The following is a 21527-nucleotide window of genomic DNA, read 5'->3' on the forward strand; positions in this document are numbered from 1 at the left end:
GGACTTCTCCCTTCTTTCTGCTAAATACAAGTAGTTTTCCATTCCTGTTCACGCTCCCTTCTCCTTCAGTCTCCCATCACTTGCTGCAGAAGCCTTTGGTGTTCGCAGCACCTTGCAAACCTGGCCAACCTCTACACTTTGGCAGAGGACTTGGCGCCTCCTTTCTAGGGTGGTCGTGCCCTAGAGACTGCTTCAGCCCAACTTCCTGTTTCAGTTGCCTTTGTGCCTGCGTTTTGTTTATTTAACTTTCTCTAATTATCTATGTGTGATGATACACATTTTTTTCACCAAAAAGAAATAAGATTTATTCAGGACCCTTCCCAGAAGAGGTGAGCACCACAGGAGACCAAAGAAAACAATGGAGAGTCAAGCTGAGAATTGTCCTCGTGAAAGACCTCCCACTGGGGTTCCTCCTCCCCTGTACTTCAGCCTGCCTTTTCCCTGGATACCCAGTATCCCTTGGCCTCGGCCCAGCAGCTAAACACTGTAATTCCTCCAGAGTACTGGCTTTTCTCTGTGTTCCATTTGGAGCTCCCCAGACTTCAGGATGAGTCAGATGTCTAGTGAGTTAATCGGCTTTGTTTCTTCAGGTCTCAGGGAATACCTAAATATTAGTTCAGTAAAATCAAGTTTATCCTGAAAGAAAAGAAGGGTTCAATGGAAAGCCGGTATGTGCCAGGCTCCCAGGGAGATTCTTATCAAGGTGTTTTCTCATTGTGTTCTCAACCTTCTGGTTTTGCCAGCATCAGGATGCCTGCATGTTGTGTATGACGTGTGACAGAAGTCATGGAGCTAGGAAGCCAGAGAATCCAAAGTAAAAGTCAAGACAGCAGTGCATCTAGCATTGCTCAACATTTATTCAGACTAATGGTATACCTACCTGATCTCTCAAATTCACTCAGTCTCAGTTTCTCCTAGAGAATCATAGTGGCCTTTATCCACTAAGTATTTCTCATGATATTGTAAAGTTATCTTTGAACAGACAAGGATCTCTGTGAGTTCACTGTGTAGACCTGGATAACCTACACAGTGAGATCCTGTCTCAGAATCGAAGAAGTGTTATGTGACAGTCTGATCACATAGCTCAGAGCTGGAGCACTTGCTTAGCATGCAGTTTAATAAATGTGTGAAAAATAAGAAAGCTAGTTGATGTTTTTACTTTCATTGATTCTCTGTAGATTTCACACTATGCATTCCCATCCTACTCTCCCTGTGCCCTCGCAACCCTTGCAACCTCCCCCAAAACAAAACCAAATATAAAAGAAAAACCAAAAACCTAACAAAGAACCAAAGCAAAAATAAAAACAAAAACAAAAAAGAAAAAACTCTTGTCATGGGATCTGTAGTGTGGCCGGTGAGCCACACAGATTGCCCTTTAGTCTATACATGTTTACTGATAAGTGATCAATGCTATGAGTCATTGGTCTGGCTCAAGACCTCTGGCTTCTGCTACACCACCAATCATGGGCTCTCACTGGGGCTTCTCTTGGATATCCAGCTGTCCTATGTCATGGAGATCCTGCTGTTTGGGATTTGTAGGTTTGTCCCCTTCGCATGCTCCAACAGTTCATAGATTTGGTGAGTGTTGGGGTGAGCTAACTCATAGCCCTAGTCCTGAGCCTGGGTGTCAGCAGGGTTGGTCAGCTTGCTAGACTTCCCTCGTCATAACTACCCAGATGAGCTCTCCAGCACTGCCTCGGCTAGCTCACCCAATGCCAGAAAATGGAGCAGCCTAGATGTTCGGCAATTGATGAATGGATGATAAAAATGTGATACATATGTATGATGGAAATTCATCCAGCTATAAAGAAAATTTAAATTTTGAAATTTGTAGTAAGCGAAGTATTATACTAACTGAGGTAACTCAGACTCAGTCTCTCTCATGTGTATCTAGGCACTGAACCTTTAGATTTGTATGTTTCAACTGGAATACACATAAACATCAGGGACCAAGTAAAAGTCTAGGAAAGTGATTGAAAGGGAGGAAAGAGATGCATCACAAGTGGTATTAAGTGAGAAGAAGTAAAAATTAAGCCAGGCGAGATAGAGGAAGGAACGAAGAAGGGATAACTAACATCGAAGACCCTTGAAAAAGCCACAGAGAAACCTAGTACTTTAGAAACTTCATAAAATGCATATTAATATAACAATAATTTGAATGGAATTATCTTATAATGAATTAAAGGAGTGATGCCTTTCCCACACACCAGAGACTATCAAACTAAAAGCCTAGTACCAACTAGTGCTTATCTCGTTTTTGAGTTGTTGGAGCCCCACAGATATCCAGAACATTACAAAGCATTGCTATTGCTCTTGGTTAACCTCCAGAGCTTGAGAGTTAGACCCTATTGTTGGAGACACCACATACTTGAATTATAGGACACAAAAAAATCTGGCTGGTACTGACGCAGAAGCTTTGTCCCTGCTGGCTGGCTTTCGTGGTACTACTCTTGGAGAACAGTAATCAACAACCTGACTCAGATGTGAATACAAGCTGTACTAACAGCTGACCTGGCAAGGTAGATCCTCTGGTGTAGTAGTGGCACAAATGTTATAGGAGTAACAAACCACTTTCTGATTGGTTTAGAAGGCCTGCTCCACAAAACAGAACTCCTTTCTAGTACTGTTAAATAGGCCAAGAACCAGTGACTAAATAGTTCATAGACTCTATGGGAGAACCAAATATTACTATTCTGCTAAGTGGACACAGTGTTGCATTTCTATATACTTGTCTTTATGCCAATAGATTAGTGCATCTCTCAACCCTCATCAAAGAATTCTTTTAGCAGTAGATGGTGTCTAATGCAGAGACTCACAACTGCTCAGTGTGCACAGAACAAGAGTTGTGCAGTGGTTGGTCCTAAATAGGACATATATATCATCCCCATTCCCCTCAAGACTTGTGGACTATCTCAGAAGTGACAGAAAGCCTCTAAGAGCCGAAAGCCTTGGATGACTGCCTCAAAACAGTGCTTTCCAGGTAAGACAGGACTATTGACTACAACTTGCAGTTGCCGTGACTGCATGTACAAGAGCTACACAAGAGCAAACTAACATAATTCAAGCATGGATGGGAGAAGAGCGCATAACATCCCTTTCTCCCTAGCTGAAGAACTTTTGGCAATCTTGTGGCTATAAGAGGGAGGGAGAGAGAGTTGGTTTTCTTCAGAGATACAGCCTCTTATTGGATACACATGCTCCAGTATATGTCCCTACACCAATGTATATGCTAGCAATATTAAGCAGATTCAGTGGTTTTAAAAAATGACCACATGAAATTGGGAGGGAAAAGCGGTAATGGGTATAGGGAATATTTTAAGGAAGAGGATGAAGTGTATATTTCCTTCAAAACATATTATATGCATGTATGAAATTCTCAGACAATAAAAACACTTCTACTGAGAATTTTTGCTTGCCCCATATAAAGACCAGGGATCACCCAGTATGCAGAAAAATTGTCCATTTTCATTTGGTCAAGAGAAAAATGGTGGGACATTTATTACTGCCCTAATTGTGAGAGAGAAAATCTAGAACTATATTAAATATAAAAGGAAATGATACCAGTAGAAGAAGGCATATATAAAGAATAACACATGTATTTGATTTAGTTATATCATAGACACCTAGACAGAGAGAAATGTAGTTTAATCATACAACAGTTTTTTCTCTACTTAAAAACATTTTTAAATTTTGTTTACTTTGTTTGGGGGTAATTTCATATATTATCACTGTATTTACATCATTCTCCTTGTTCCTCTCCTCCCCCTAATTCCTCTTGTGTTCATCCCACTCCTTCCAACATGTATAGACTCTTATTCTTTAATTGTAATTATTAAATACACACACACATATAAGTTTATAAATACAGGATGCTGAGGTGATTCTCTTCTATGTGTTTAGGGCTGACCTCTTGGAATTGGTTAGCCTTTTGGTGGGGGGGGCTAGTCCCAGGACAAAAGAGTATTTTACATGCCCAATTCTTCAGAATTACTATAGGACTTAATGGATCTTCATTGGTGTAATTATTACTTAATTGATAAGTAAATTAAATAATTTTGAATTAGTTGGAGAACCAATCAGTTTAATAAAGTTTACTTTCAAGAATACTGACAACTGATAGGCAACTGTACAATTAAACTAATTCTTAACATTATAAGAATGAATGTTTATATTATGTAGCTAAACAATTTGCCATAACTTATATTCATCTCCACTTTCAAAGAAGAAAAAGTATGTTACTCAATCAAATTGGATTTTATGATACCACATATCAAATACCTATTTTCCAAAATATAGTAAAGAACAAGAATCACCATATTTTATCTGCAAAAACCTCTCTTGATCTTTTATTTTAATGTATATGAATAACTGATTTCACCATAACTGCTAAATGTGAAACTCACAGTTTCAACTGTCTACTTATTCTGTATCCAGATTTGACTCTGCCCCACTAGATGCTGTTCTTCTTCCCCTGAAACACTTGGATGATCTGTCTATGTATCTGTTTGTTCTTCACATTGTACACAGTGGGACTCAGCACAGGGGGAGAAGGTAGATACTGGCCGTGAGCATGTGCACAACTGATGATAAATGTTTCCCAAATCCGTGGATCATGGCGGCACTGATGAGAGGAATATAAAAGAGAAGCACAGCACAGCTGCGAGAGAGGCGGGTGTTGAGGGCTTTGAGCCTCTGGGCTCTGAGGGAATGCCCAGCACTGTCTTCAGGATGAGCATGTAGGAGAAGAGAATGATGGGAACATCTAGCCCTCACGTGAGGATGACAACGATGATGCCATAGAGGCTGTGGACACGGGTGCTAGCACAGGCTAGACACATCATATCTTGTGAAGACAGTATGAATGATAAGACACTGGAATGACAGAATGATAGCCTCTTTGTAAGAAAAGGCACAGGGAAGACCACACAGACTGCCCGGGCAAAGACAACTTTCCAGTCTTTCCAATAAGGCCACTGGTGAGGACTGACGCATAATGCAGAGGTTCTCAGATGGCCGTGAAAGACCCCCGATTTGGGGAGACTCTCACTCAAGCCTCGGGATGACGCGACCCCCACCCAGTAACTCACGAGAGACCGTCCTTGCTGCAATCACATGAGGTTTAATGACAAGACAACAAGACAGGGACCAGTGCACTGGGGACCGAGACTCATAACCCACGCAGGGGAAGAGTTCGACCTCGAGTGACCGGGAGAAGTAATTTTTATAGGAAGAAACCACACAGCCCAATAATCTGAAAGGGGGGCAGGGAGGGTGTCACAGAAAATTCCGAAAATTCCAGTGATGATTACAAAGGGGCAATTCCCTGCCTCTCAAGATCATTAATCAGCTAGTTCCTGTTCCAGTGATAATTACTAGGGGGTGATAATTACTAGGGGGAATCTCTTTGTCTCTCAAGATTATAATCTACTTTTGTCTTCAGCTAGTTCCTGGAACCCTGGAACTGGCTAATCTTAGATTTCTGATTCTTCTCTTCCTGCTAGATTTTTGGCTCTATTTTCCTATTAGGAGGAATCTGGATTTATCCAGGTCTTTCAACCGCAAATCTGCCGGAGGCCATGAACACTAGGACTCCGGATCCTGCTACTCCAAATCCATGAATGAAGAACATCTGTGTTACAACTGCATCAAAGGGAATCTCAGGGGCGTTGAACCAGAAGATACTGAGCATAGAGGCGAGTAGACATGGAGAGACTAAAATCAGTTAGAGCCAAGATGCAGAGGAAGTACTACATAGCTCATGGAGGCTCTGCTCCACCTTGACAACCACTAGGATGGTGCCATTTCCCAGGACAGTGAGTATGTAGAGAAATCCTAGGGAAAGGCTATACATGGGTTCTTGTATGACATCCCAGGGATGCCTGACAGAGTGAAACTTTAGTGATTTGCTGTGGGACAATGGTCTCGTACTTTATAAAGATTTGTCACTTGTATCATTTTAATAAAATACTGATTGGCCAGTAGCCAAGCAGGAAGTATAGTCAGGGTAACAAGAACAGAGGAATTCTGGGAATAGGAAAGGTTCAGTCGTCACCCAGACACAGAGTAAGCAAAATGAGAATGCCTCACTGATAAAAGATATCAAGCCACGTGACTAACACAGACAAGAATTATGGGTTAATGTAGGATGTAAGAGTTAATAAGAAGCCTGATCTAATAGGTCAACCAGTTATGATTAATGTAGACCTCTGTGTATTTCTTCGGGACTAATGGCTGTAGGACCAGGAGGAACAGAAACCTCTGGCAAAGTGCTATCTATGGGAAGCATTTGAGTTCATCTTAGTGATCTCACCACTGGATAAAACTGGTCTCTCCAACTTAGCTCACAGCTTCTAAACTAAAAAGATAGTTTTACATGAGATAAACAAATGGTTTTATAAATACTAGACAAGAACAGAGAAAAGAACCAGGTTAGCAAATAGTACCTAGTACCTAGGTATCTTGTGTTCTTACGTGTGTGTGTGTGTGTGTGTGTGTGTGTGTATACTTATGTATGTGGATGTATATATGTGTGTGTGTGTGTGAGTGTGTGTGTGTATACTTTACTATGCCCTTAACCCACTGTGTTTATAATGAACTATGAACTATATGCCATGATAGACATGTTTGTTGATACTCTTGTTCACTACATACACATCATTTAGTATTTAATGCTCACAAATGTCAAAAATATACAATTTTATCATTTTAATTTTAAGGAAGCAAACAACAAACAATAAGATATATAAAAATTTATGCTGATTATCTTCAGATTCTCTTAACACACCAGACGTCTAGGAACCAATATTGGAAACTCTATTTATTCAAGCAACACTTAACTCCTTTTTAAATTTACTTCTAAAATATAAGAAAAGTTTACCTTTCCTTCCCATTCTTTTTTGGTGGAGGAAAAGATTTGAAACAAAGTCTCACTATGTATCTGGGGTTGGTCTTGAACTTGTGGCCCTGCCTTGGCCTCATGAATGCACATGTACCACTACGCTCAGCTTTCTTTCTTTCTATTTTTATAGCTAATAAATAGTGTGGCTCTCTTATTTCAGGTTCCCTAACTCATTTTTGTCACATCCACACCTCTTTCAGCACATTTTTTTCATTCTGAAGGTAGGATAAAATTTGTTCTAGAAATCTGAGTTACCAGTCACAAACAAAATTCCTTTACGAGCTTTTGATGTACTTAGTAGAGAGTCAAAACTTCCACTGTCAGAGCCCTCACAGTAGGATACAACACCTACCTACATTTACATCTCTAGCAGCTTACACCAGTTACTATTTCATTTGGTCCCTTCAGCCAAATTTCCATCCCTGGATCTCATTAAAATACTTCCTAATACCACGTTTCTAGAAAATGCCTTTTCCGATTTCCTTATTATGTCTCCCCCACATCTGCTTCTCTGTGTCTGGCCAGTCTACCCATCTCAACCAACCCTTTTCCAAATGCTAGCAGGAGTTTAGAACTCTTTGCAAACTCCTTTCACACGCTGCAATCTTTCTTCTTATAAATGAATGAGTTATTAAACATTGTGTAAGTATTGAAAGTTAAACACAATAAAGGATAAAAATGTTTCATTATTCATTACTTCATATAGATTACATGAAGACTATACAAGCATTTTCATATTGTTCAGTAAAGGAAAAAAACAACAAATGAATGAAAATAGATTGAAAGACTCCCGAGGAATATCTTCCTTCAGGAGAGACCCCGTGCCCCAGGGACCAGTCGAAACCACTCGTACGGATGCAAACAGCAAGAGGTTTATTCGAATACACAGGTACCTGGGGCGACAAAGTCTCTCGGAAGACTCGCGCCCCACCAGGCTGGGGCGAGGGGTTTTTATAGGGGAGCAAAAGCACACGTACAGAAGCGAGATGCATGGTTACGGGGATTCATTCCATTGGTCAATTCAAATAAGGCTAAGAGCGCGCGCTGAGTGGCAAATTCTTGACCTTTTACCTAAATACCAAGGAGGGGGGATTGCTCAGGGGCCTTCCATTTCTCTTATCTCTTCCTCCTTTCCTTAGCTGGAGACTAGATGGCCGGCTGTAAATACTCTGACTCACATCCTATCACAGGACAAAAGGCCCCCTTTCCCTCCCTTACAGCATGGGGTCTGACTTGTTTGTTTCTAAGGACCTACATTCCAGCATCAAGGGTGGTATTCTTTTTTTCCTTTTCAAGATGATTACATATTAGGCTCTCTCAAGGATTTTTGAAAACCATCAGATACCTCCATTATCTTCTTTCTGTGGATTGAAATTGTCAACCAAGGAGGGGGAGTTTCTTCTCAAGGCCACAGAAAAAGAATGTGACACTTTTGAGGTAAGGAATAGTGAACTTTGCTCACATACATATTTGAGAGAGAGTCAGAGACAGAGAAAGAAATGAAATCCAAAGAGCTGGTCTGTGGACTCTAAGTGGAGGAGGGGTAGGGCCCCTGCTCCTTCTGTCCCATTTCTGTTAGGAGGTGAGAAATTGTCATATGGGGTCCGTGATCACAAATAAACTAGTTTTCAGACTGTGATCTCTTGGAATCCTTGAAAGGTAGAGTCCATGTCCGTTTACAAAACCATGCTGCCTTGTAACCAGATTCCAGGCTTCTCTCCAAGTAGATGGTGACCTCTATGGAAGCACCTTATAGTGTCTGTCTAGTCCTATGTTCTGAGCATGGGGCTTTGTGAGACTTCACATGCTCTATAGCAGCCTTCACTTCTCCTTCCAGGCAATTTGGATGCCCCTTATCAGTGGAGGATCCCCAGTCTGTTTTCCTTAAGCAGTTCTTGATGACTAAATCCCCAGAGCCAGCTGAATCACTACTATATGCAAATAACTGGCTCTTCTTTTCCTTCCCTTTTACTGGTTTTACCCTGTACTGTCCTCTGTCATTCCTATCCCTATTCTACATCTTTTCTTCTTTACAATTTTCCTTAAGATTCAGATCTCCCTTTGTTCTGTCTCTCAGTTTAAATTCTTTTCTATTCCTCGGGCTCATCTTTATTTTATTTTTGAAAAAGAAAACAAACTATCTTTTCTCACTTTACATACCAATCCTAGTTCGCACTCCCTCCACCTTCCCTCACAATCCCCATTCACTCCTCAGAGGGGGTAAGGCACTTTGCTTTGAGAAAGGTCCAAGGACCTCCCTATTATATCTAGGCTGAGCAAGGTATCCACCCAAAGAGAATAGGTTCTCAAAAGGCCAGTACCTGCAGTAGGGACAAATCCTGGTGCCATTGCCAGTGGCACTGCAGTCTGCTCCAGACATGTAACTGTCAACCACATTCAGAGGGCCTAGTTTGGCCCTATGCTTGTTCCTTCCCAGTCCAGCTGGAGTTGGTGAGCTCCCTTTAGCTCAGGTAAACTGTTTCAGTGGGTGAACCCATCATAGTCTTGATCTCTTGGCTCATATTCTCACTCCTCCTATTCTTCAAGTGGAGCCCAGTGCTCCATTATGGGTCTCTGCCTCTGTTTCCATTAGTTGCTGGATGAAGAAGGTTCTATGGTGACATTTAAGATATTCATCAATCTGACTACATGACAAGGGCAGTTGGGACACCCTCTCCATTATTGCATAGGATCTTAGCTAGGGTCATCCTTGTGGGTTCCTGGGAATTTCTCTAGTGTCAGGCTTCTTGTTAACTCCATAATGGCTCCCTCAATCAAAATATCTCTTTTCTTGCTCTCATCTCTGTTCTTTATCCATCTCGACTATCCCATTCCCTCAAGTTCTCCTCCCTACTCCCCTTCTCTTCACCTCTTCCCCTTCCACCTTCCCTTCTCCCCTTACCCCCACACTCCCAATTTTGTCAGGAGATCTTGTCTATTTCCCCTCCCCAGGTGGATCTATATGTGTTTTTCTTAGGATTCACCTTGTTACTTAGTTTCTCTAGGGTCATGAACTATAGGCTCATTATCCTTTGCTTTACAGCTAGTATCCACTTATGAGTGAGTACATACCATGTTCATCTTTCTGAATCTAGGTTACCTCACTCAGATGGTTTTTTCTAATTTCATACATTTGCATGCAAATTTCAAGATGTCACTGTATTTTACCACTGAGTAAAACTCCATTGTGTAAATGTACAACATTTTCTTTATCCATTCTTTGCTTGAGGGGCATTTAGATTGTTTCCAGGTTCTGGCTATGACAAATAATGCTGCTATGAACATAATAGAACAAATGTCCTGGGAGTATGATTGAGCATCCTTTGGGTATATGCCCAAGAGTGCTATTGCTAGGTCCTAACGTAGGTTGATTGCAAATTTCCTGAGAAACCACTATACTTATTTCCTGAGTGGTTGTGCAGTTTGCATTCCCACCCACAATGGAGGAGTGTTCTCCTTACTCCATAATCTCTCCAGCATAAGCTATCATTGGTAATTTTGATCTTAGTCATACTTACTGGTGTAACATGGTATCTCAGAGTCGTTTTGATTTGCAATTCTCTGATGGCTAAAGATGTTGAACAGTACCTTAAGTGTCTTTCAGCCACTTGGATTCTTCTGATGAGAATTCTATGTTTAGTTCTGTACACCATTTTTAATTGTATTATTTGGAAAGTTGATGTCTAGTTTCTTGAGTTCTTTATATATTTTGGAGATAAATTCTCTGTCTGATGGGCAGTTGGTGAATATCTTTTCCCATTCTGTAGGCTGCTTTTTGGTCTTATTGACTGTGTCTTTTCCTTTACAGAAGATTCTCAGTTTCAGGAGGCCCCATTTATTAATTGTTTCTCTCAGTGTCTGTGCTACTGGGGATATATTTAGAAAGTGGTCTCCTGTGCCCATGAATTGAAGGCTATTTCTCACTTTCTTTTCTATCAGGTTTAGTGTGATAAAATTTATATTGAGGTCTTTAATTCATTTAGACTTGAGTTTTGTGCATGGTGGTATACATGGATCTATTTTCATTCTTCTACATGTTGACATCCAATTAGGCCAGCACCATTTGTTAAAGATTCTTTCTTTTTTCCCTTTTTTAATTTTAGCTTCTTTGTCAACAATCAGGTGTTCATAGCTATGTGGGTTAATATCCAGATCTTCGATTTGATTCCAATGGTTAACCTCTCTGTTTTTATGCCAATACCAAGCTGCTTACAGCTCAATAATAGAGCTTGATGTCAGGTATGGTGATGGTGTAGGAGGGTCATCTGTCTATGTGTTACTTTCATTGGTTAATAAAGAAACTGCCTTGGCTTTTTGATAGGGCAGGATTTAGATAGGTGGAGTAGACAGAACAGAGTGCTAGGAGAAAGAAGCAAAGTCAGGCAGACACCATGATTCCCCTTTCCGAGACTGATGCTTGGTAGACTCATGCCGGTAAGCCACGACCTCATGGTGGCATACAGTTTATTAGATATGGGTTAGTCAAGATGTGAGAGTTAGCCAATCAGAGGCTAGAACTCATGGGCCAGACAGTGTTTAAATGAATACAGTTTCCATGTAATTATTTTGGGTAAAGCTAGCCAGGAGCCGGGTGACAGGATGCAGCCCACTGCTCCTTTTACATGGTGATGCCTCCAGAAGTTCTTTAATGTACAGATTGTTTTGGCTATCCTGGGTTTTTTTGGTTTTTCATATGAAGTTGAGTATTATTTTTTCAAGGTCTGTGAAGAATTGTGTTGGAATTTTAATGGGGATTGTAGTGAATCTGTAGATTGCTTTTGGTAGGATTCCATTTTTATTATGTTGATCTTACCTGTCCAAGAGCATGGAAGCTCTTTCCATTTTCTGATATCTTCTTCAGTTTCTTTCTTCAAAGACTTAAAGTTTTTGTCAAACAGGTCTTTCACTTCTTTGGTTAGTGTTACCCCAAGATGTTTTATGTTATTTGTGGCTGTTGTGAGAGTTCTTTCTCAGCTACTTTATCATTTGTATATAGAAGAGCTATTGATTTTTTTTTTTTTAGTTTATCTTGTATCCTGCCACATTACTGAAGGTGTTTATCAGTTGTAGGCATTCCCTGGTGGACTTTTTTTTACTTACTGTTATTCTTCTGCTCTGGTCCCTTTAAGGGCAAGTCACGCCCACTCCCAGCCACTTCTGACCTCCCTCGTCATCATCTTAACTCTTCCTCTTCTGTCCCCGTCTCTTGGCATGTGCACATGTGTCTCCTCTGTCTCTATGTTTTTATGTCTTTATGTTCCTCTATCTCTGTCTCTCTGCCTCTTCTTTAAGTAATAAATGTTTAGCTTTATATATAGCCTTATGTCCATTTACTCTGCCGTCCACCACTCCCCCACCCGCCTGCTCTCCGGCTGCGTGGCGGGACCAGCCTGCCACCCTGGAGATCTTGCAGGGACCCACAGTCATCCTTGTCAGACTAGCAGCTGCTCTGCGAGCCTGCCAGGGAGCACGCCCACCTTTTAAAGAACAAAACTTACGTATACTATCATATCATCTGCAAATAATGAAAATTTAATTTCTTCATTTTCAATTTGAATTGAATCCCCTTGATCTCCTTTTGTTGTCTTTTTGCTCTAGCCAGAACTTCAAGAACTATGTTGAATAAATATGGAAAGAGTGGACAGCCTTGTCTTGTTCCTGATTTTAGTAGAATGGCTTTCAGTTTCTCTCCATTTAATTTGATGTTGGCTGTCGGCTTGCTGTATTGCTTTTATTATGTATAGATATGCTCCTTCTATCCCCAATCTCTCTCTGACATTTATCAAGAAGGGGTGTTGGATTTTGTTGAATGCTTTTTCAGCATCTAATGAGATGATCATATGGTTTTTTTTCTTTCAGTTTATTTATATGGTGGATTACAATGATAGATTTTAACATGTTGAACCATCCCTGCATCTCTGGGATGAAGCCAACTTGATCATGGTGGAGATTTTTTTTATGTGTTCTTGGATTCGGTTTGCCAGCATTTTATGTACATGAGTGAGATTGGTCTGTAATTCTCTTTCTTGGTTGAGTCTTTGTGTGGTTTGGGTATCAGGGTAACTGTAGTCTCACAAAAAGAGTTTGGAAATGTTCCTTCTGTTTCTATTATGTAGAACACTTTGATAAGTATAGGAATTAGCTCTTCTTTGAAGTTCTGGTAGAATTCTGCACTGAAACCATCCAGCCTTGGGCTTTTTTGGGTTGGGAGGCCTTTGATGACTGCTTCTATTTCCTTGCAGGTTATAGGTGTATTTAAATTGTTCACCTGGTCTTGATATAGTTTGGTATTTGGTACCTATCCAGAAAATTATCCATTTCTTTTACATTTTTCAATTTGGTGGAGTATAGGTTTTTGTACTATGACCTAATGATTCTCTAGATTTCCTCAGTGTCTGTTGTTATTTTCCCCTTTTCATTTCTAATTTTGTTAATTTGAGTGTTCTCTCTCTGCCTTTTGATTAGTTTAGATAAGGGTTTGTCTATCTTGTTGATTTTCTCAAAGAACCAGCTCTTTGTTTCATTGATTCTTTGTATTGCTTTGTTTCTGTTTTATTGACTTTGGCCCTCGATTTGATTATTTCCTATCATCTACTCCTCCTGGGAGAGTCTGCTTCTTTTTGTTCTAGAGCTTTCAGGTGTGCTGTTAAGTTGCTAGTTTAGTGGCATTTTAATTGTATTTTAATAAATAAAGACTGCCTGAAGATCTGAGAGTAAAATAGTCCCACTGGTCAGTCTTACAGACCAAGTTATGGTAACACACACCTTTAATCCCAGTAGCCACAATTACAGGCAACTTTAAACTCAGTAGCCATAATGACACACACCTTTAATCCCATAGCCACACTAGTTGCATAGAAATTAGGCAGTGCATGCCTTTAATCCCAGTGGTGTGTACCTTTAATCCCAGCCCTAGAGAGGAATATAAAACACAAAGGAAGACAGTTCTCAGGGATAGTCTCATTCTGAAATTCCAGGAGGCAGGATTGCCATTTCAGACTGAGGTCAAGGTAAGTGCCAGTGGCTGACTCCTTTGTTTTCAGATCTTCAGATTGAAACCCTGTTTCTGATCCTGAGTGCTGGAAGCAAAGACCTGTATTTTGAGATCTACATTTTGTTTACAGCCATATTAAGCTGCAGGGCCTAGGAAATCAACCTGGCATCTTATCTCCTAGTGAGACCTACAGGCACCAGGCTTCAGAAAAATTAGCATTTCCTTTGTTAGTTAACAATCACAGGCCTTCAGTATTTCCTTATCAGCTAGGGATGTCTCCAGGCCTGAATTCCAGCAGACCTGACAGCTCCCTCCTCCTTGCCAGTTTGCTATATAACAGCTTCTGAGAAATAACAAACTCACGGTTTGATCAGAAATCCTGTCTTGCGGTCATTTCTCATGTCTCTTGTGCCCTTCCATTCTTCTTCCTCCTCTAAGTTTATCAGGGACCCCCATTCGTGTCCTGTTGGCTGGGATACCTGAGTTTTTATTAATCATGCTTCATGCTAGTGTGAGATTTCTCCACTTTCTTTATGTAGGCACTTAGTGCTATGAGCTTTCCTCTTAGCACTGCTTTCATAGTGTCCCATAGGTTTTGGATCATCGAATTCTAGGAAGTTGTTAATTTTTTTCTTTATTGACCCAGGGAAGATTCTACTGAGCACTGTTCTATTTCCATGAGTTTGTAGGCTTTCTGCAATTAGTGTTGTTGTTAAATTCTAACATGGTGATCCAATAAGATACAGGAGGTTATTCAATTTTTTTTATATCTGTAGAGGTTTTCTTTGTTTCCAAGTATGTGGTCAATTTTAGAAAAGGTACCATGAGGTGCTCAGAAGAAGGTAAATTCTTTTGTGTTTAGGTAAAATGTTCTGTAGATGTTTATTAAGTCCATTTGAGTCGTGACATCTGCTAGTTCTCTTATTTCTCTCATAAGTTTCTGTCTGGTTGACCTGTTCATTGTGGACAATGGAGTGTTGAAGTCTCCTACTGTTAGTGTGTGGGGTTTGATATCTGATTTAAGCTTTAATAATGTTTCTTTTACATATGAGGATACTCCTGTATTTGAGGGATAGATATTCAGGATTGAGACTTCATCTTGATGGATGGTTCCTGTGAAGAGTATAAAGTGTCCTTTTCCATCTCTTCTGATTGATTTTGGTTTAAAGTCTATTTTCTTAGATATTAAGATAGCTATACCTGCTTGTTTCTTATGTCCACTTGACTGAAAAATCTTTTTACAACCCTTTACTCTGAGGCAATGCCTGTCTTTGTGGTTGAGACATGTTTCTTGTATACAGCAGAAGGATGGATCCTGCTTTTGTATTCTCTTTGCCTATGTTTTTTTATAGGTGAATTGAGTTCATTGACATTAAGAGATACTAATAAGCAATTAATGGTTGTTAATTCCTGTTATTTTTTGATGTTTATGTGTTTCCCTTCTTTGAGGTTATCTGTTGCCTGTATTTTTGTGGGCTTCCTTAGGTTGGAGTTTTCCTTCTAGCACTTTCCATAGAGCTGAATTTGTGGATAGGTGTTATTTAAATCTGGCTTTGTCATGGAATATCGTGTTTTCTCCATCAATGATGATTGAAACTTTGCTGGGTACAGTAGTCTGGACTTGCATCCGTGGTCTCTTAGTGTCTGCAGCACATCTGTCCAGGACCTTCTGACTTTCATGGTTTCCATTGAGAAGTTGGGTGTAATTCTGATAAGTCTGCCTTTGTATGTTACTTGACCTTTTTTCCTCACCACTCTTAGTATTCTTTCTTTATTCTGTATTGAAAAGGAAAAAAAGAAAAGATACCACCCTGAATGTTGGAATGAAAGGCATTAGAATAAGGGGGAGGAGGCCTTTTGTCCTGTGAAGATCCTGGACAACCCCCTCCTTGGTATTTAGGTGAAGCTCCTGGACAACCCCCTCCTTGGTATTTAGGTGAAAGGTCAAGAATTTGCCACTGAGCGCGCACTCTTAGCCTTATTTGAATTGACCAATGGAATGAATCCCCATAACCACGCTTTTCGCTTCTGTTCCCGCGCTTTTGCTCTCCTATAAAAACCCCTCACCCCAGCCTGACGGGCGCGCAAGTCTTCCGAGAGACCTTGTCGCCCCAGGTACCTGTGTATTCGAATAAACCTCTTGCTGTTTGCATCTGTAAGTGTGGTTTTGTCTGATTCGTGGGTCCGGGGGCCTCTCTCGAAAGGAAGACATCCCTCGGGGGTCTTTCAGTATGTTTTGCATTTTGATTATTATATACAAGGGGACTTTACAGTCTATTTGGTGTTCTGTAAGCTTCCTCTGCCTTCATGCTGATATCCTTCTTTAGGTTGGGAAAGTTTTCTTCTATGATTTTGATGAATATATTTTCTGTGCCTTTGAGCTGGAGTTCTTCTTCTTCTTCTATCCCTATTATTCCTAGATTTGGTCTTTTCATGGTGTCCCAGATTTCCTAAATGTTTTAGGTTAAAAATTTGTTGGATTTATTGTTTTCTTTGACCAATAAATCTGTTTCTTCTATTGTATCTTCAATACCTGAGGTTCTGTCTTCCATCTCTTGTATTCTGTTGGTTATGCTTGTCTCTGTAGTTCCTGTTCACTTACCCAGGTTTTCCATATCCAGAATTCCCTGTGTATGTTTTCTTTATTGCCTCTATTTCAGTCTTCAAGTCTTGAACTGTTTGAACTGTTTGCTTCACCTGTTTGATTGCTTTTTCTTGGTTTTCTTGGGTTTCCTTGAGAGATTTATTGATTTCCTCCAACTTTTTGTTTGTCTTTTTCTCCATTTCTTTAAGGAAATTTTTCATTTCTTTTTTAAAAGTCTCCATCATCCTTATAAAACTATATTTAAAATAATTTTCTTCTGCTTCTTCTGGGTTAGAATGATCAAGTCTTCCTTATGACCAACTTAGTTCTTGTGTTACCATGTTGCTTTTTAGGTTGTTGGATGAATTCTTACATTGGTGCCTACCCATCTCTTCCTCCAATTGGTGCTGGCAGTGTCTTTGCCTTTTGGTCCAATCTTTGCAGTGACTGTCTGTGTCTTTGGGAACTGTTCTTTGTCTGCTCTGTACTGTCATTATCTGTGTCTCAGGGAGCCACTGAGGTCTCTCTTGGTCCACTCTCTTGGTCTACTCTCTTAGTTCGCTCTCTTGGTCTACTCTTTGCAGTCACAGCCTGTACTTCAGAGTTCCTCTCTTGGTCCTCTCTGTGTATTCACAGCCTGTGATTCAGGGTTTCTTTGAGGTAGCAGTGGGATAGGGGGATAGGTGGGTTTGGGGACAGAGTGGGTCTTGTAACTTACAGGGTCCGATGGACGGGTTGGGGTTTTGGAGCAACCTACCTGCAGGAAGCTTGCCTACTAGCTGGCTAGAGAAGCTGAGGCAGGTGGCAGAGGAACACAAGGTTTTGCTCTAATATGAAGGGCCTAGAGAGTGGGGTGTCTCACCAGGTACATTGCCACTCACCTCTTGGTCCTCTCTGTGTATTTTCAGCCTGTGTTTCAGAGTTTTTCTGAGGTCATGGTGGGGGGATAGTAGGATAGAAGAACCTGGGAGTAGTGAGACTTGTAGTTTACAGAGTTCAATAAATGGGATGGGGGTGTTGGAGTAGCCTACCTCCTCAATCTCATCTTTATTTTAACTTCTCCATGCACTATTTTCTTTCCTTCCATATGCTTCTTTTATTTCCAGTAAAATCATTTATGTCTCATATCTTATTTCCCCTTAGCATTTCTTTGTTTTTATATTTATTTATTTATTTACTTATTTATTATGTATACAATATTCTGTCTGTGTGTCTGCCTGCAGGCCAGAAGAGGGCATCAGATCTTATTTCAGATGATTGTGAGCCACCATGTGGTTGCTGGGAATTGAACTCAAACCTTTGGAAGAACAGGCAATGCTCTTAACCGCTGAGCCATCTCTCTAGCCCTCCCCTTAGCATTTCTTCATTGCATGACTCTCTATACTATTCTCTTCAGTTTTAATCTTCTTGGAATTCTATTTTAAAATATACACAAAATATCTTCTATGCAATTTACCTATGTAGAAGACTTAACAAATAGGACTTTTCCTACCTATGTCAGTCCATGTGCTCCACTTCTCAATTATTTTCTCTTTCATCTTCCCTGAGAATAGCATGCAATATATTTATGAAGATGACTCAGACCTCTGTGGATGTCTACACCCAACATGATTCCATAGGGATTTTCAGCTGCACTGGAAAATGTCCCTTAAGGATGTGCAGCTGCTTGGGCTATTCTATTCTTATTTCAAGAACTCTAACCTCTTCCTTCAAATAATACAGACCAATATTTTCTTCTCTCAAATCCTTCATTTTATTTTTATCTGTGTTTTCTCTCTGTGTCTGTCTGTCTATGTCTCTCTGTCTCTCTGTTTCTCTGTGTGTGTATCTCCCTCTGCCTATCTGTCTCTGTCTCCCTCTGTCTCTATCTTTCTGTCTCTCTGTCTCTCTGTCTCTCTCTGTCTCTCTCTCTCTCACACACACACACACACACACATACACATAAACACACACACACATACACACACACACACACACACTGATTTGCCTCCTATTACACCAACCAGTTATGCGTGTATCCCTCTTTGGATTCCAGTCTTCTGTCTCTAAAGCTATTCTTAGCCTCAGTGATGACATCATGCCACAGTTTGCCCTGAAACTATACTGGAGTTCACTGTGCTGGAGTGGATGAAAGAAAAGCTTGCCTAGATTCTGTCCATCAGAAATAAAGATTTTTTTTTTTTAGATTTGTGTGGGTTCTTGGGTTTTCTGGTTAATAATTTTAATATATTATGTCTAAGTTCTTGCATTTGTTTTAATACACTGATATGTGGTAATCTTTTCTGTCAATGAGATTATTCTTACTACAAAGCCAGTTACTCCAGTCTGCACCTTTGTGTAGTCTGCCCTTCATGTTCTTTTGGATATCATTTGTTATTTTTTACATGAGCATATTCATAACTCCACAGCAAATAATCAAACATCAGATAGAAATAATCTATGTAGTGATACTTTTTGTTAGCCATAATTGAGAGTATATAGCAGAACTTTATTTTCTTTTATGCTATTTTATTAAGCTTATTTTAGAAAACATATAAAAACTTTAAAAATTATGTTACAGTAATATGCAATATATTGGTAGATGTATACGTAATTATAAAGTATTCAGATCAAGTTAAAGATATGTCTTCAAATATTTATTTTATCTTATAAATACTTTCTTATAGGTGCTTGAAATAGACAATATTCTTTTTATTTGTGGTTATCCTACCATACAATAGAACACAAGAACGTTTTTCTCATAACTATAGCTTAGTAGTCATTAACCAAACTCTTCATTCTCCCCCCCCATAGTCTCTTCAGTCTCTACCTCTCTTTGAATTTTGTGAGGCTAACATTCTTAGATTTCACATATGAATGAGAACATTTTTCTTGGTTTCCATGGCTTGTTTTATTTAGCATAGTGACAGAGTTCAGTGTGTTTATAACTGAGTAGTTAGCCATTATGCACATATGTGGCTCTTTTTTTTTTATCCACTCATCATTTAACGGGCACTTAGGTTGTTTCTTAGTCATTAGTGCTGCAATAAACATGAATGCAGATGCTTCTTCAACAAATTAATTCCATTTCCTTTAAATATATACTCAGAAGAAAGATTATGGAGTGATGGATGGGTTCTATTTTCCTATTTGAATCCCCATCACTACTGTCCAAGCGTTCCCCTTCTCCACACCTCAGTAGCATTGCTATCTGCAGTGACAGGAGGAAAACTCAGCTGCCTGCGGTTCACTGACTTCCCTGATGATCCCCACTGTGGAGCATTTCTTCCTTGCCCTCCTTCCCCATCTGTGTTTTTCCTTAGAGAAATGTCTGCCTGGGTTGTTGCTCTCTCCTAACCAAGTAACTGTTTTATTTTGCTTTGCTTCATGATTGAGCTTTTATAGTTCCTTATATACTCTGGGTATTAACCCACTGTCACTGGTACAATTTGTTGATATTTTCTCCAACTCTGGGCATTGTTTTGTCACTTTATTTACTGATTCCTTTGCAAAATCTTCAGGTTTCTGGAAACTGATTTGTCAGGTTTTGCCTTCTGTTTCATTGGAGTCTTGTCTAAAATGTTCTGTACATTCCAAAGCCCTGAGGGGCTTTTCTTATGTTTTCTTCTAGTGTTTCCATGATGGTTTCAGTCCTTGGCACCACATAAACATCCATGCCTGTTATCCAGTCACTTAGCATGTGATGACCAGGATCAGAAGTTCAGGGTTTTCTTTGCTATACTGAGGAAACTAGCATGGGACACATGAGATCTTTTCTCAAAAAGTACAAAATAAATAATTTTAAAAGGAATAATTTTCAGATTATTCTCCATTTTCCAAACATGGTAGATTGCTATACTACCCATGAATGTTTGCAAAGAAAAAGCTACCTACCTGTGAGACACATCCCTTGACCAGCAAGCAGAAGTGACCACGAAATCGAGAATCCTTCCCAAATCACAACTTTATTGGAGCACTTGGTTGAAGGGGGAATGGGGGACAAGAGAGAGAGAGAGAAACCGAAAGGCAGCCGCCTTTCTAGGGTGGAGAGGCTCGGATACTGATTGGTTAATACCTTTCTTCTGGAGCCTGGGGTTTCAGGATAGGCTAGGGAACAAAGGCTCAGTTATGCAAAATATAAGCCCCAGGCGCTCTGGCCTGTGCAGCAGCATCAAAGGATCTGTATACCTCCAAGCTGTAGGACCGCTGGCACCATCTCACCATGGCGACGTCCTGGCTTCCCCTTACAGTTCCCCCATTTTGTTTTAAAGAGCAATAAGGTAAAACCTATTTCCCAATCTGGTCCCCACCTCATGATGTGTGGATCGATCAAGGGAAATGAAAAAACAAGATACACCCTTCCCATGCAATGGGATAGTTTTTTGCCTGGGAGTGCTAGGGCTGTATCCATACACCCTCGCCTATGCATACCTTCCTCTGTGCAGTGGGACTATCTGGTCCCTAGAGGGTGCTAAGGCTATGCATGACTTTTGCCTACGAGCTCTTTTAAGGCTGAAAGCCAAACTTGGGGTGAGGTTCCACTTTCCAAGGCAGCCAAGGCCTGTGCCACAATGACCTTGTCCCTCCTCATTTGGGCTAGCAGATGGCACACCAACCAAAGACATACCGCACATCCACCTAGACAGCATGCCAAAAAATATCTCTGCTCCCACCCATTCCTAAGGAAGGAAAAAGGCAGAATGGAGTCAGTCAGAAAACTGCTCAAAGGTAAGAGGCTACACAGGGTGCTGCTCAAGGTGATAATGTGAAACAGCTGCTCTTGACACCGCCCAGAGGGTCATCTCTGCTGCCTCTGCACGAATCTTCCACAGCAGGGCACTCAGCATCCACTGGGTCATCTCTCTTCTTCGCAGCATCCTTCACTTCTCTGGTCAGTCTCGCTGGCACCCAGATTGGATCCTCACAATTCTGGGGGAAAATGCAAATCGCTCCCCTGGATCTGGTAATTACCGGATCCGGTCCAAACCATTTGTTATTTAGTACATCTCTCCACATGACCAAATCTTGCTCTGTAGAGCTTTCATGCAGGGCATGCCTGTCTGCTGCTGTTT

At 40.5% G+C, this 21527-nt stretch overlaps 1 pseudogene; it reads right to left on the minus strand.

Moving 5' to 3' along the window:
• The window catches only part of LOC125397234 (olfactory receptor 51H1-like), a 28081-nt pseudogene that overhangs the window by 975 nt on the left and 5579 nt on the right, over window positions 1-21527 (minus strand).

The sequence above is a fragment of the Myodes glareolus genome, chromosome 7, assembly GCF_982192425.1.
Source record: "Myodes glareolus chromosome 7, mMyoGla1.1, whole genome shotgun sequence".
Lineage (NCBI taxonomy): Eukaryota > Metazoa > Chordata > Mammalia > Rodentia > Cricetidae > Myodes > Myodes glareolus.